The 15,509-nt window shown below is 41.4% G+C and overlaps 1 protein-coding gene across 1 annotated transcript in view; it reads left to right on the top strand.

Annotated features, from left to right (window-relative positions):
* Graf (GTPase regulator associated with FAK) overlaps positions 1-15,509 on the top strand; it is a 711,082-nt gene that overhangs the window by 290,186 nt on the left and 405,387 nt on the right. The window lies entirely within an intron of this gene.

The following is a 15,509-nucleotide window of genomic DNA, read 5'->3' as shown; positions in this document are numbered from 1 at the left end:
GTTTGGCAAAGAATCACTGTTCTGTTCCGAGCTGATAGTAAGGTTCGGATATAGCGCGCGTTCCAGAAACTATGGATCCCAGTTATTAACAAGGCACCATACAGGCTGGTAGTAACTCCATAGTGGTGTGGGTGGGATGTGTTCACGTGTCATGGGCTGAATCCGCTGATCCACCTGAACAGGTCGTTGACCACTGACTGCTACGGTGAAGTGCTTGATGACCACTTGCAGACCTTCACATACTTCACGTACCCCTACAGCGATGAAATATTCCAGCAGTATAATGCATCGTGTCATCGGGCCCATGTTGTCCAGAATTGGTTCGAGAAGCCTTCTGGAGAGTTTCAACGACTGCTGTAGCCACCTCGTTTGTCTGATATGAACCCTTTCGATAATTTATGGGACGTGGTGGTGAGGTAAATTCACACCCTCCACCTACAAATAGCAGGAAGGTGAGGGTAGCTGCCCTAATAGTATGGGTCAGAATATCTTCACAGGTGTTTCTTCCACTACTTGTAGAATCGATGCCACAGCGAGTTGCTACACTTGGTCGAGCTTGAGGATGGCCTACGCGATACTACACCCTGTCCCGTAAATTTTAGCATGTCATTGTATAATTTGTACAGTAGCGTGGAAAGTGCTTCAATGTATGTGAGACTCATAATTCGGCAGCTAGACGGTCGTGAAACAAATCGCCTCATTTTCTCATCATCGTTGTTATCCGTCCCTACACTAATACCTTAATATCATCTTCTTCTTTCTTCTGCCGTTTTTCCACACCCTGGTGAAGTCACGGGTGCGATGTTAGTCACACATGTGGACCTGGCCCAGGTTCAGGGCCGAATGCCCTTACCTATATGGAGGGATGTATTCACAGTTGTGTGTTTGAGTGATGGTTGGGAATGTGGTACGTTGTATGCAAATGAATATGCGCATTAAGGTGATCATGCACACTCTGACCCCGAACTAGGGAAATTATCCAAACGCCGGTAAAATCTCCGGTCCGACCGCGAATCTAACCCGGGGGATCCTCTAAACCATTCAGCCAAGGGCCAGGACGGTCTTCACAAGCTTGTCACTTGACTTAGAGACCACAAGTCAGCTGTTGAATACCAGACGTGCTCAATTAAGACTGCTTAATCGTTTATGATTAAAACTGTAATGTCTTATACATAATAATTTCTTCCCGAACAGTCTATTCGCACTGACATACATGTTGTTATCAGGATCATCGGTTGATAGACTGGCTTGAAGCAGCTCTTCATGCCACCCTATCCTGCGCTAACCTTTTATTTTCTACGTAACTACTACATACATCCTACATCTACTCTCATCTCTTTGTCGTATTCACATTTTGGTCTACCCCTACCATTCTTACTGCCTACACTTCCTTCAAAAACTAACTGAACAAGTACTGGATGTCTTAACGTGCAGCCCATCATTCTCTCTCTTCTTCTGCTCGAATTTAGCCAAATCGTTCTCTCGCCATTTCGTTTCATTTACTCTTCATTCGTGATTCGACCTATCCATCACACCTTCAGCATTCTTCTGTCTCATCATGCGGTATTTCAAAAGATTCTATTCTCTTCGTTTCTCAGCTAGTTAATTGTCAATGTTTCACTTCCGTGCAGTGCCACGCTCCAGTCGAAAGTTTTAAAAATCGTATATTCGTATATTCATGTTGGAAGTGAACAAATTTCTTTCCTTGAAAGGCCTTCCTTGCTTTGCTAGTCTGCATTTTGTATCGTTCTTACTTCTACCATCGTTTGTTATTCTACAGTACTACCCAAGTAACGGTATTCATCTACTTCCTCCAAGACATGTATTACTACTACTAACTACTACTACTAGTAGTAGTAGTTAGTAATAGTAGTAATTGCCACGTAAAACTGCCGTTTCTTCCTGGCCTTATTATTCCCAGCTATTTCTAAATCACGCAGTTTCAGTATCTTGTAATGGAAACAACCACTCTTGACCATGAAACATTAAGATAAGGCTGTTTGAACACGTTAATAAACACAGCTGGTAGAGACCACAAGTCAGCTGTCCGGTACCGACGTGCTCATTGTAAAATTACTGCTCTGATATCTGTGGTGATTATTGTTGTAATGGATAAAACAACTGGTTTATAAGCCCCTACCACTTCACTTTGCTTAATACAATTGGAATTTAAAAAAAAGGGAAATTGAAACCTAAAATAATGCTTCGAATACGAAATATAGAGGAACGATGTCGGAAGGGCAACCGGTAGAAATATATCGTTTTGTTAAAACCGTGCGAGTTGGCTGCCTAGTACAGGCCACATACCGGTAAGCTTGCGTTCGGGAGATGGTGGGTTCGAACCTCACCATCGGCAGCCTCGAAGATTTCCCTTGGGTTCCCATTTTCACACCAGAAAAATGCTGGGACTGTGCCTTACCTAAGGCCACGACCGCATCATTTCCAGATCTAGCTTTTTCCTGTATCTTGATGCCGAAAACCTAAGTTCGTACGAAGTTAAACCGCTAACAAAACTTTGCTTTTATATATATTCAACGTTACTTTTAAGGTTTTTCCAGTCATTTTAAGGCCGCATCAACACTTCCAGGATTTTGTGCACGTTGGGATGGGAAAGGGCTGAGACTGGAAAGGAACCAGTCGTAGCCTTGCTTAAGGTACAGTCACAAAAATGTGCATATTATTATTATTATTATTATTATTATTATTATTATTATTATTATTATTTTCGTTTCAGCCATCTATGGGCTACGATTTCGCAACTTCATTGCTTTCTCAAGTTCTTTCTCCTTTCTCTTTCGCCAGTATTCCTTCATCCGTTGGCTTGCTCGTGCTCGTTCTTCTGCCGAGAATACTCTATTCTTCCTCGTTTTCTCATCACATCAGCTAGGTCCTCCACCTCCGCAACTCTCTGCCTGAAGATTTTTTTGTTTGTTATATCTTCTGCCGTGAACCCTCATTTTTCTAAATCTCGGTGGACTTCTTTTACCCATGGGTCTTGTGTCTTCCTGCTCTCCTGGAAGGTGAGGATCCTGTTGGCGAGTCTCTCCGATCCCATCCTTTTAATATGACCGTAAAACGTCAATCTCCTCTTTTTCATTGTGGTGGTGATGTTTTCAAATTGTTGGTATAGTTCTCGGTTTGGTCTCATGCGAAACGTAAACTTGTCTGATGATTTTATGGGTCCAAGAATCTTTCTAAAGAACCTCCTTCCTTTCTTTTCCAAATCTGAGAGTCCCTTCGTGGCTATTGTCTCAGCTGCGTATAAACATTCAGATTTAACTATCGTGCTGTAGTGCTTGAATTTGGCCTGGTAGGAGATTGACTTAGATTTGTAGGTGTTCTGACATAATCTAAACGCAGTTTCCATCTTTCTTGCACGTTCTTGAATTGCTGCTTTCTCATTCATGTTTGGAGTCAAAATCTCTCCTAGGTACTTGAATTTTGTAGCTCTTTTAATGTCACCGTACTTCGTCCTCATTGTCCAGATTGGGTCAGTGGTATTTATGTTCATGTGCTCCGTCTTCTCAAAATATATTTGCAATCCTGTTTTGTCTGCTGTTTCTTTGAGGACTTTAATCTGCTTAATTGCAATTTGCAAATTCTCTGCAAAAAAGACTATATCATCTGCAAATGCGAGGCATTCAAATTTAAGCCCAGTTCTCTTGTGATCTAATCTAATTCCATTTGGAAAGTTGAATTTGCTCATTTCTTTTCGCCATTCCCTGATAACTTTCTCTAAAACACAGTTGAACAAAATTGGAGAGAGGCCATCTCCTTGCCTCAAACCTGTTTTGATCTCAAAAGGCTCTGACAGTTCTCCTAAAAAATTTACCTGCGATCGTGTGTTCTTTAGTGTTTGATGAATCAAGGTTGTTGTCTTATTGTCTATTCCAAATTCCTTAAGCACTTCCATTAGTGTGTCCCGGTCTGTGGAGTCGTATGCTGTTTTGAAATCCACGAATGTCATTATCACTTTCTTATCTGCTGCTGCCAACGGCCGTAGCCGTGCTGAAACACCGGATCCCGTGAGATCTCCGAAGTTAAGCAACATTGGGCGTGGTCAGGAGTTGGAGGGTTGTCACGCGCTGTTGGTGGGGGGTAAGGGAATGGAGGAGCGGAAAGGAACTGGCCACCCTACCGCACGTAAACTCCGGCTCAGCAACACCTCTGCGGAGGTTCGGACCTGCCTTCGGGCAGAATAACTTTTACCTATCTGCTGCTAATGTCTTACTTTTGATTAGGGTCTTGATGGTAAAAATCTGTTCTGCACATGACCGCCCCTTTCGAAAGCCAGCTTGATATTCTCCTAATTGTTTATCTATATGTCCTTCTATCCTACGCTTGAGTGCTATAGAAAGTATATTATTATTATTATTATTATTATTATTATTATTATTATTATTATTATTATTATTATTATTATTATTATTATTATTATTATTATTATTATTATTATTGTACCGGGCGGTACACCTCCACGCCGCTAATTCAAACTTTGCGCCAGTTGAAACTCCTCTGCTGGAGGAAGTCTGAACTTTATCAACTGTATTAATTTTCAAGTTTCTCAGAAGATGTCACTACTTGGAAATTTTGAAGTTTCTGAACTGGGTCGTTTTCGATGTATTTTTGTTTTACCTGTAGTAAGAAGTGTGAACTTTCTCTTCTAGAGGACACTACTGAAGAACTACAATGGTGCACCCTAGTGCGAAGTGAAAGAACTGTTTTTTGGAGAAATTTTCATTTCAAAAGTTTGTTCCTTGTTAAATTTATTTCTGTTATTGTTTAAGTTGGCTGTATAACCCTTTCTTTCCCCTTGTTTTGAATTTAGCCAATCCCGAATTTCTTTAATTAATTTATGACCAATCAGGTGTATCTTCTCCAACTTGAATATCTTGCTTAACCCTAGCCAATAAAGATTTTGTGGGAGGGTGTTCTCATTCCTGAAACGCCTCGAACTTTCTGCGAGAGTATTTAAACTGCTGATTTTCGGGTCTCCGGGCCACTTCTGTAACATCTTTCAGTGTGTAAAGTACGTAGCAGGGGGCGGGAAGCGCCTCTTTCTTCGGGCAGCAGTTCATCCATAAGGTAATGGCCGTTTAATAACTTCTTTTCTTGCTAGCTCAGCAGTTTAACTCTCGGGGCGGGTCCGAAGCTTTTCCACCATGTAACCTTTCCCTAAAATGTAAAGACTCTTAGTATCTATTCTCTTTTAAGCTACATATTGGGATAGGGAGTGCTTAACCCTCTAGAGCTCCCACTCATATTGTTTTGAGGTGAACTTATTTTTCTCAACCAATTCTTCCTTAACGTAATGTAAATTGTTTCTTTCTAAAGTCACCTCTTTAGTATGGGATTAGCCCTTGCATTAGCGGCCTAGAGCCAGATTAGGTTTTAAACAAAATGTATTAGGAGTGCAGATCGCCTCCTCTCAAGTTGGTATTTTAGAGGCCATGTAATTAACCTTTTCTCACTTAATAGGCCTCAGTAGGTTGGGTATTTTACCCCTGTGTTTATGTCCTTAGAGGACAGCTTGAAGGTGGAATTTGGTGTGGCCTTTGACAGGCTTAAATTTTGAGAGCGAGTTGCTCTTTCTTGAAAATTTTGTTTTCTGCGCGCCTCAAGGAGGCTTTACTGTGTAATTTGGAGCAAGTGCTCCTGGGCATGAATGGGGTTTTCTGCCCCTCTGTTAAAACGTGTTTTGGGGTAAAGTTGGGCTAATTGCTCAAGAATTGTGAGTTCGGGGCTCGAAGCCCAAATCCTGTAAATACTGTAATTGTACTGTGTTGCCTTGCTACTCTGTACCTGCCATGTTTGTTATTTCTTGATTTTGAAAAGAAAATATAACCTTGTTAAATTTTAAATTAACGTTAATTTCGTAGCCTGAGACCTGTTCACCCCCGCACCTTCTTTCACCTCTGCTGTTCCACAGATACCTCGGAACAATTATTATTATTATTATTATTATTATTATTATTATTATTATTATTATTATTATTATTGGCACTATTCCGAGACACCTATCGATAATTTTTAAGCCATCAGTAGGAAATTTGGCTTATTTTCCTATCACATTACAGCTCCACCTGATAGTGAAGTGAACATTACCAGACGGGAAGGGTTAATAGAATCTTATATGCATATTGTCCCTTGCCTCCGTAATGAAATAGAACTAGTTGAAATTCAGCCTTCATTAGAATCAATGTTCCAACACGAATTGTCCTTGACTGTAGCCATTCCTTCGTTTTGTGCAGGAAGGCGTTGAAGCGGATTAATTTTACCTTCCTCTTCCTTGTCACGAACCTCCCGTTATCGTCCGCCCCCGCGTGACAGACGGCCCAACACGACAATCTTAGCGGTCTGCAGCTCAAGCGTGCTCGATGAACTATCCGTTAACACGTGTTCAGTCGTCGTGTGCCCGCAATTCTAACGAAGCTCTTACCACTTTTCAATCCACCTTAACTCGAAACTCTGATCCTGTACACCGCAGCTTTTATTCAATCAGTCAATCAATCAATCAATCAATCAATCAATCAATCAGTCAGTCACTGGTGATCTGCATTTAGGGCAGTCGCCCAGGTGGCAGATTCCCTGTCTCTTGTTTTCCTAGCCTTTTCTTAAACGATTGCAAAGAAATTGGAAATTTATTGAACATCTCCCTCGGTAAGTTATTCCAGTCCCTAACTCCCCTTCCTATAAACGAATATTTGCCCCAATTTGTCCTCTTGAATTCCAACTTTATCTTCATATTGTGATCTTTCCTACTTTTAAAGACGCCACTCAAACTTATTCGTCTACTGATGTGTTCCCACTCCATCTCTCCTCTGACAGCTGGGAACGTACCACGTAGTCAAGCAGCTCGTCTTCTTTCTCCCAAGTCTTCCCAGCCCAAACTTTGCAACATTTTTGTAACGCTACTCTTTTGTCGGATATCACCCAGAACAAATCTAGCTGCTTTTCTTTGGATTTTTCCAGTTTTTGAATCAAGTAATCTTGATGAGGGTCCCATATACTGGAACCATACTCTAGTTGGGGTCTTACCAGAGACTTATATGCCCTCTCCTCTACATCCTTACTGCAACCCCTAAATACCCTGGTAGACTGCTCTCTGTCACTTGTTTATGCTAAGTTCTATTGTATTGTGCTGTATAAACATAAAACCTATTATTTGTGAACGGATTTGGGCTTATAGCCTAAGGAATATAATCCTTAAATAATCAGTTGATCATACAATCAATATCCTTGTCTCTTGTCTACTTATGGTATAGCTCCCAGCATTTATTATTCTTCTTCTTTTCCTCCTTTGGACGCCGTCACCCTCCGATGGTTAGCGATCCAATTGATTATACTACGTTTTCAAAATAATGATTGCACTCGCTATACGAGGAATTACTCGTTGTTTATTTCCGGTGATCTGTCATCCGGCTCTGTTGCTAGCTACAAAAGCACGTGTGGATAGGTAAGCAACTGATGATGTTGCACGCCGGGCTGTTCTCAGGCTATAGTGATACGTATTACGTGGTACTGTTCAAGCGGAGAGCGTTCGTAAGCAACACACTGTAAAGGTAGATTACTACCTGGTGGCACAAGCTTGCACGAAGCCATGAACTTAAAGGAGAAAGGAGGGGAAGGAAGGCAGTGGACGGGGTAACTACTGCTGTGCTGCTCACTTTGGATCTTAAACCCGCAATAAGTTACAAGTATGAGGAGCCGACAGGAACACTTCCGTAGCAACCAGCGAAGTGAACGTTCCTCCACTTTTACTCACGCTGCAGCGGATTGACTCTCCCACATACGAAACTAGTTTTATGCGCAGCTAAGGTTTTGAACCATCAGATAGTAATCTACTTCTACACCTGGCCACACTGTCACACGATATCTTCCGAAATGGGTGTAGTCACGCTGATGCAGACACGTAGACTGCCCCTTTCTACCCGCAGGAGATGGCATGACCCCTCTAGCACGATCACAGAACCCAGCAGCTTTAATAATGGCGTGTGGCCTCCGAAGAGGCCTGGTGCAGGTCTTTTTAGTTGACGCCGTAGAGGCGACCAGCGCGTCTGCAAGGATAGGTGAATTATAATGATGAAGACGGCGCACACACTCAGCCCTAAAACCACCAGAATTAAGCAATGAAAGTTAAAATCCCCGACTCGGCCGGGAATCGAACCCGGTACTCCCTAGACCAAAGGCCAGCACTTTAACCATTTAGCCATGGAGCCGGACAAAAGTAAACTCGTGTCCTCCTTCAGAGGTAGTGCAGCTCTTTTCTGGCACAACCCAAATGGAGGTGAGTTGCATGTACCATTTCAACCACATACCAGCGCTCCTGTTATTCTTAAATCTCTGGCAGTACCGGGAATCGAACCTGGCCCCCCGATGACGGCAGATACTATCACTAACCGTTACGCTACGGAGGCGAACCAGCAACTGACAGTGGGGCAGCTCAATTAGTCGGTCGGTTCTAAGTAATACAGTGGTTCCTTTCGCTGTGACCTCGGTAGTACCGGGCGAGTTCGCCGTGCGGTTAGGACCGCACAGCTGTGAGCTTGCATCCAGGAGATAGTGGGTTCGAGCTCCATTTTCAGCAGACCTGAACATGGTTTTCCATGGTTTCCCATTGTCACACGAGGCAAATTCTGGGGCTGTACCTTAATTAAGGCCAAGGCCTCTTAGGCCTTTCCTATTTCATCATCGCCATAAGACCTATCTATGTCGGTGCGATGTAAAACAAATTGTAAAAAAAAAAAAAAACGTTGCTAGCCCCTGAGTGATCAGCACACATTCGATTCTGAATTCGCCCTGTTGTTTTGTAGCACTCGCAAATTCTTCTCCAAAATTTATCTTGCCCTGTCGGTAATGCGAGACATCATTTGCTCGCCCCGCTGCCCTGTACCAACTGCGATAAAGTCAAAGTCCAATCGTATTTTGAATATTCTTCTGTAATTACATATTCCTCGTCCTCGCCCTTTCTCCCCCGTAATTTTTCCTTCCAGCAGTTTGTTAAGAAAGGTATTGTATCGCAAAATGAGGCCAGTAAATTTAGCTCTTTTTTGTATCGTTAACATCAGTTCTCTCTTCCCTTGCATTTCTTGCAGAACGCTTTTGTTTGTTCTCTTTTCAATCCATTTAATCCTGAACATTCGTCTCCATACCCACATCTCAAACGCTTCCAGTCGTTTCCAATCTTGATCTCTGATTGTCCAAGATTCACAGCCATACAATAGCACATTCCATACAAAAGATATCACAAATTTCTTCCTAATTCCCCCTTACTTGTAGACAACTGAAAATGAAAATTGTCGGCGAATTGTGGTTCTGATATGGTTATAGTTGTTTCATGTTACATATTTTTGCATATTCTTAGTAACATTACATATTTTTACGTGTTATGTGAAGAATGTAACCTTTTTTAATTATCCAAACAATTCTGTCAGCTCGTTTAATTTTCAGACTTCGGAAGGTAATTGGCGAATATCATCTCATATAGAATATACTCGTATTTCAGTTCCTAAAATTGGCCTTAAAATCCCTTTAAAATTTAGATTTCTAACCCTTCGTCGGCGGAATACAGTAGGTCCGAGTGTCTCAAGTGCATACAACAGTACTAATCGTTTCTCAGAATCTATAAAATACTATTGCATATTTTATGAATATGCGAACATTTTTGTAAATTTTGTGCAGTAGACTAATACTGTTGAATAGTACATATTTAATTACATATTTCACTTATATTTACTACATTTTTATGTACAAATTTCGTACTTCGATATAACATAAAAATCCAGGCACTAATAATTACTGAATATGTAATACCCGTTGAACAGCGGCTCTGAAGATTTCAATTGTTCGTCAGAACCAACGATGTAAGTCGTTCAGCTAGGAATTTGTCATCCCATTGATCTTCTTCCGTGAGTTTTTCCCTCGTTGGTCGCCTCTCATGGTGTGTCCTATCTTTGATGGTCGTCGGAAGGTTTTTACTTTTATTCATCCGTCTGAGGGCTTTTTCATTTCGTTCTCCTTTCTATTCAGGATATTCGGAGTATTGTTCTATAGTAGTGCATCTCAAAGGCTTCAGTTTGGCGTTCTAGTGATTGATTGAGCGTCCAGCTTTTGGAAACCATTGTAGGACAGGAAAAATGTAAATAGCGTAATATGCGAACATGGAGTTGTAGGCTGATACTTGGACTGGTAAAGCGGATCCTCATGCTGACGAATCACTTCTGACCATTTCAGTCCTGGATATTATTTCTTTCTCGGGATCACATTGCTAGTTCATAAGAGTTCCTATATGGGTACCCAGCATTTGTCTGGTGTGACAATGAGAAAGCACGAAAAACGGTATTCAGGTCTACTGATGCTGCGGTTCGAACCTACCTTATCCCGAATGCATATTATAAAAGAGAAAAAGAAGAATGAAGGACCTTAGAGGAGTAGAAGGGTCGGGCTGAGTAACTCAGACGGTAAAGCGCTGGCCTTCTGAACTCAAATTTACGGGTTCGATCCCGGCTCAGTTCGGTGCTCAAATTGGTAGATTTACTGGCTCATAAAATAACTCCTGCGGGAACAATTTCAGGCACCTCGGTATCATCGAAAATAGTAGTTGGTGCGACGCAGCGTAAAACTAGTAACATTATTATTGGGAGTTGGAGGTAAAAGATAGTGTAGTTAGCTCTATGTCGATCGTCCGGCTTCATAAATAAATGGTTTGTGTGATGGCCTTTGGTGACAGGCGTCCCGTGTTCGATTTCCGGCAGCCTCGGGAATTTTAACCATCATTGGTTCATTTCGCTGGCACAGGGCTGGCTATATGTGTCGTCTTCATCATCATTTCATTCTCATCACGACGCGAAGGTCGCCTACGGGCGTCAAATCAAAATACCTGCACCTGGCGAGCCGAACATATCCTCGGACACTCCCGGCACTAAAAGCCATACGCCATTTCATTTTTTATGTCCGACCGCCTTTGCCCCCAGGAATTAAACCTGGTAGTCATTTTTTGTGTTGGTTGAGTGAATCTCTTGCTGTGTGCCTCCAGAAGTTAACATCTTGTCCCAGTTTTTTTGTGGGGAGGGGGGTTCCTAGTGGAAAATCGAACGCAAGTCCGAGAATACCAGGTGCATTCATAAGTTTTTGCCGGTTTTTGTGGTAAAGAAAATACGTCATTTTCAGGGGAAATTTATTTTTTATTTAACATATTGCCCATTGGCTTCTACACACTTCGCCCACCTTTCAGATAAGTTACAATACCATGCCATGAAAACTGCTTGTCTTTTGCGGCAAACCATTCGTCGGGCCATTTTCCAACTTCTTCGAAATTGCTGAAGTGCTGTTCTGTGTGCGCGTGCCCCATTGATGCGAAGAGGTGATAGTCATGGCGCCGTTCGGGATAGTACGGCGGATGCGGAAGGATGTCCCCATCCAAGCGATTTCAAGGTGTTTTTCACTGGTTTTGCTGTGTGAGACGGCGCATTGTCGTGTGGCAAAATCACTTCCCCATGTATTTTGGCCCATTCCGGTCGTCTTTCGATCGATGCGTGATTTAAATTAATCATTTGTTGGCGATAGCGTTGTGCATTAACGGTTTCCCTGGGCTTCGAGTGTCCATAATACACAATACCGTGCTGCTCCCACCAGACACAAAGCATGGTTTCTTGCCGAAGCGATTTGGGCTTAGTGTTGAAGGACCGGTTTCGCCAGGTGACAGCCACGATTTTCTCCGCTTCGGGTTTTCAAAATAAATCCATATTTTGTCACCCGTCGCAATTCGGTAAAAAAAAAAAAAAAAAAAAAAAAGATTTTCTTTCATGGCATTGAAGCAGCATTTCACAAGTGATTTTGCGATTTCCCATTTGTCGTTCATTCAAATCGTGTTGGACCCATTTACCGAATTTACTGATCTTCCCCATTGCTCGTAGGGCCTAAACGTCTGCTGATTGTTTAATGCTTGTGCCAATTGCTGTTGAGTTTGAGTTGGGCCATCATCCAGTAACGCCTGCAATTGCTCGCCTTCGCACTTTTGTGGTCTATTGTCTTTCACCACGTTCAAATTGTCGAAACCATGTCTCATATGTTCTAATCGATGGACCGTTTTCACCATATGTTTCTACCAGCAAACGATGACTTTCCTCAGCGTTCTTCTTTTGATTAAATAAGAAATGCAGTGCGTGCCACAAGTGTTATTTTTCAGAAACAAACGTCTACATGATCACTGAACGATACAACACAGACGCTAGTGTTTGGTGGACTCAACTTGTGTGTGTTGGTAGGTTAATGTCAGACGGACAAACTGACGTGTCAAATTCATATGCTGCGTACTGTTCGCTGGCGCCATCTCTTAGTGAAACCGGAAAAGATTTATGCATACATTTGGTACCTTTACAGCCTCGACTAGACAGCCGCTATATGGTTGTTAAGAAAAACTAATACCTCAGGCCTGTTGGCAAGATGAAGCGTAAGGTAGTTTGCCTGTGAACCAGGAAGTGCTATTGCAGCAGCACCACTGACCTTATGAGTATATGTAGCACTTTTTATTACATTCACTGGCCGTGCCCTGAATGTCATTTACTCCGCACTAGACGTACGTGGGAAGTGATCGCGGGTGCTTTAACTCAGATGACTATCGTTTTACTTTCACGTTTTATTTTATGGGTGTCGATATCTATTACTTTGTGATGCCGGGCTGAGTAGTTCAGACTGTAGAACGCTGGTCTTCTGCGTTCAAGTTGGCAGGTTCGATCCTGGCTCAGTCCGGTGGTATTTGAAGGTGCTCAAATACATCAGACTTGTGTCGATGGATTTACCGGCACGTAAAATAATTTCCATGGGAAAAAGATGCGGTATCTAGGCGTCTGCGAAAACCATAATTGTTAGTGGAGCGTAAAACTATTATTTATTTATTTATTTATTTATTTATTTATTTATTTATTTATTTATTTATTTATTTATTTATTTATTTATTTATTTATTTATTTATTTAATTACTTATGATCATCTGTGGACCACGAATACACAGTCCACCAGATCTTCTATATCTCGAACTTAGTTCCGTTTTCTTTGCACTCCTTCCAGATGTTCTTGAAGTCTTTGACTTCTCCTTTGTCGCTCTTCAAGCAAGATGTTGCGTGACTTCACGAGTTTCTCCGGTGCATCCCTTGTTCCCGCATTATTATTATTATTATTATTATTATTATTATTATTATTATTATTATTATTATTATTATTATTATCATCATCATCATCCATAGGACCTCGGATTCGATTTCCGGTCGTGTTGGGAATTGTATCCACATCTGCTTAATTACTGTGGCTCGGCGACGCGGTGCTCGTTTTCGTCTTAATACACTTCTCTTTATTTACAAGCAGCAAATCACACTACTAACAAAACCCAATAGTCATTACATGTATCCACACAGGGAGGACGTCGTTCGGTCCTAAAACTGGACCAGGCCCACATGTTCAACTCACATCGCACCCGTGACCTCGCCAGGGCGAGGGAAAACGATAGAAGAAGAAGAAGAAGAAGAAGAAGAAGAAGAAGAAGAAGAAGAAGAAGAAGAAGAATGCATTAGTGTAGTATTCATATATAGTACTCGACACGTAAGGCTAAACACTAAAAGGCAAATATCGCCGCCCTATTCTCCTTTTTATGGCTCCACCACTGCTGTCAACTTGACTAGTTACATATTGTAAACTCGTGTCCTCATCCCGAGGTGGTGCAGCTCTTTTCAGGCACACCCCCAATGGAAGTGAGCTGTATGTACCATTTCAATCACATACCAGCCCTCCTGCCATTCTTAAATTTCTGGCAGTACCGGGAATCGAACCCGGGTCCCCGAGGACGGCAGCTAATAACACTAACCGCTACGCGGACAGTTACATATTGAAATTACGAGACATAACCATCAACAAACTAACCTCGATGTAAGTATCAGTAATGGAACTCCTCTTATCCAAGTAAATTGTAATAAATGATCGATCAAGATATTAATAATTAAGTCTGTTTTCAAGCTTAATGATGAATTAAGGAAATAAACACCCAGACTCAATTTAATGTTACATATGTCTGCTTTATTTTGATATACGCATTACTATAAACCGTATTCTTCGGTGTTTGCCTTGCGTAAATAATTCAGTTCCCATCTTAGAATTTGTTATTATTTGTCGGACTGAAGAGAAACCACGCTCTAATAATACACAAAGGCAACTGTATTTCATGTACAAATGTCGTAAGTTAATAAGAACACACAAAGGCAAGTCTGCATACCGTACAAAAGTCCTGACAAGACAAGGTTAAGTTACGTTCGGTTGATAATGAAATTTCCTTCTATTTGAACTGAAGTGACCTTTGTAGAGGAGGTAATGTTGTTTTCCTTTTCGGAGGAGTTCTTGCAGATTTTTCTTGCTTCTTAGACATCGTAATCGAATTCAATACGTAAATATTGGACGAAATAAGACCGTAATTAATAAAATGCTGCGTTCGTCATTTCACGCAAACCACGTTATTAAATGCATCATTCGAACATGCCACAATTCTACTTATCTGCTATTACTCAAACAGGTTTACAATCCCACAGTAAAAGAAAATTTGCTTTTAATATACCCGCAAATGTAGTGATTTTAACAATACGGTGGTGGCAATACGTAAGTCTCGCAAATCACGAAATAAACCATGACTGTATCGTGCCAACCAACGTGCCGTAACTGTAAGGCGTCGTATCGGCTATTAGGGTCCCTAAACGCTATGGTTAGCGACACTGAACCGAACCCAACAGTTCGAAAATAACTAAAAATCACTATCTTCAGTATTAACAAGGGAGAAAGAGTAAGTTGTAAATCAGGCGGCGAGGCGCTAGCCTCGTAACTAAGCTCGTGCTTGGCTGCTGATTCGATTCCAGCTTCGAGCGATAATTATGTGGCATTAATTTCTAATTCCTTGTTATTCCAGAATGAGAAAGTGATTCTAAGATATACATGAAGCTCCTCATGTAAGTAAAATGACCCTCGAAATAAATAAATGAACGAACAAATGAATGAATAAATAAATGAATAAATAAATAAATAAATAAATAAATAAATAAATAAATAAATAAAATACATAAATAACTTGCTGAGGCTGAGTGCTCATCAACTCGCCCAACAAAATATTAAAACGTAAAAAGAACTTTGCTCTCTGAAATACATTTTTATATTTTGTGTTCGTATATTCATAAGATTTAAAGGAGCTGTAGCCGATATTCCACGTCTAAAAGCGGACAAAAACTTGTCATTTTAGAAAATCATACATTCTTCTTCCTAGCCTTACCCCCGCCCCGCTTGCTGTGGATTTGGCTAACCATGTGTGGAGGGATGTATTCATTATTGCGTGTTTTTATGATACTTGATGTGGTGTATTGTGTGTAGTTGAAGAGAAATGTATTAAGACGAATACGAGCTCCCAGTTCGAGCTAAATAAATTAAACAGGCGTGGCAAAAAATTCCCAGCCCAACCGGAAATCGAACGCGGGCCCCTT

The sequence above is a fragment of the Anabrus simplex genome, chromosome 3, assembly GCF_040414725.1.
Source record: "Anabrus simplex isolate iqAnaSimp1 chromosome 3, ASM4041472v1, whole genome shotgun sequence".
Classification (NCBI taxonomy): domain Eukaryota; kingdom Metazoa; phylum Arthropoda; class Insecta; order Orthoptera; family Tettigoniidae; genus Anabrus; species Anabrus simplex.
Note: the sequence above shows the minus strand (reverse complement) of the source record. Positions and strands in the feature narration are given on the sequence as shown.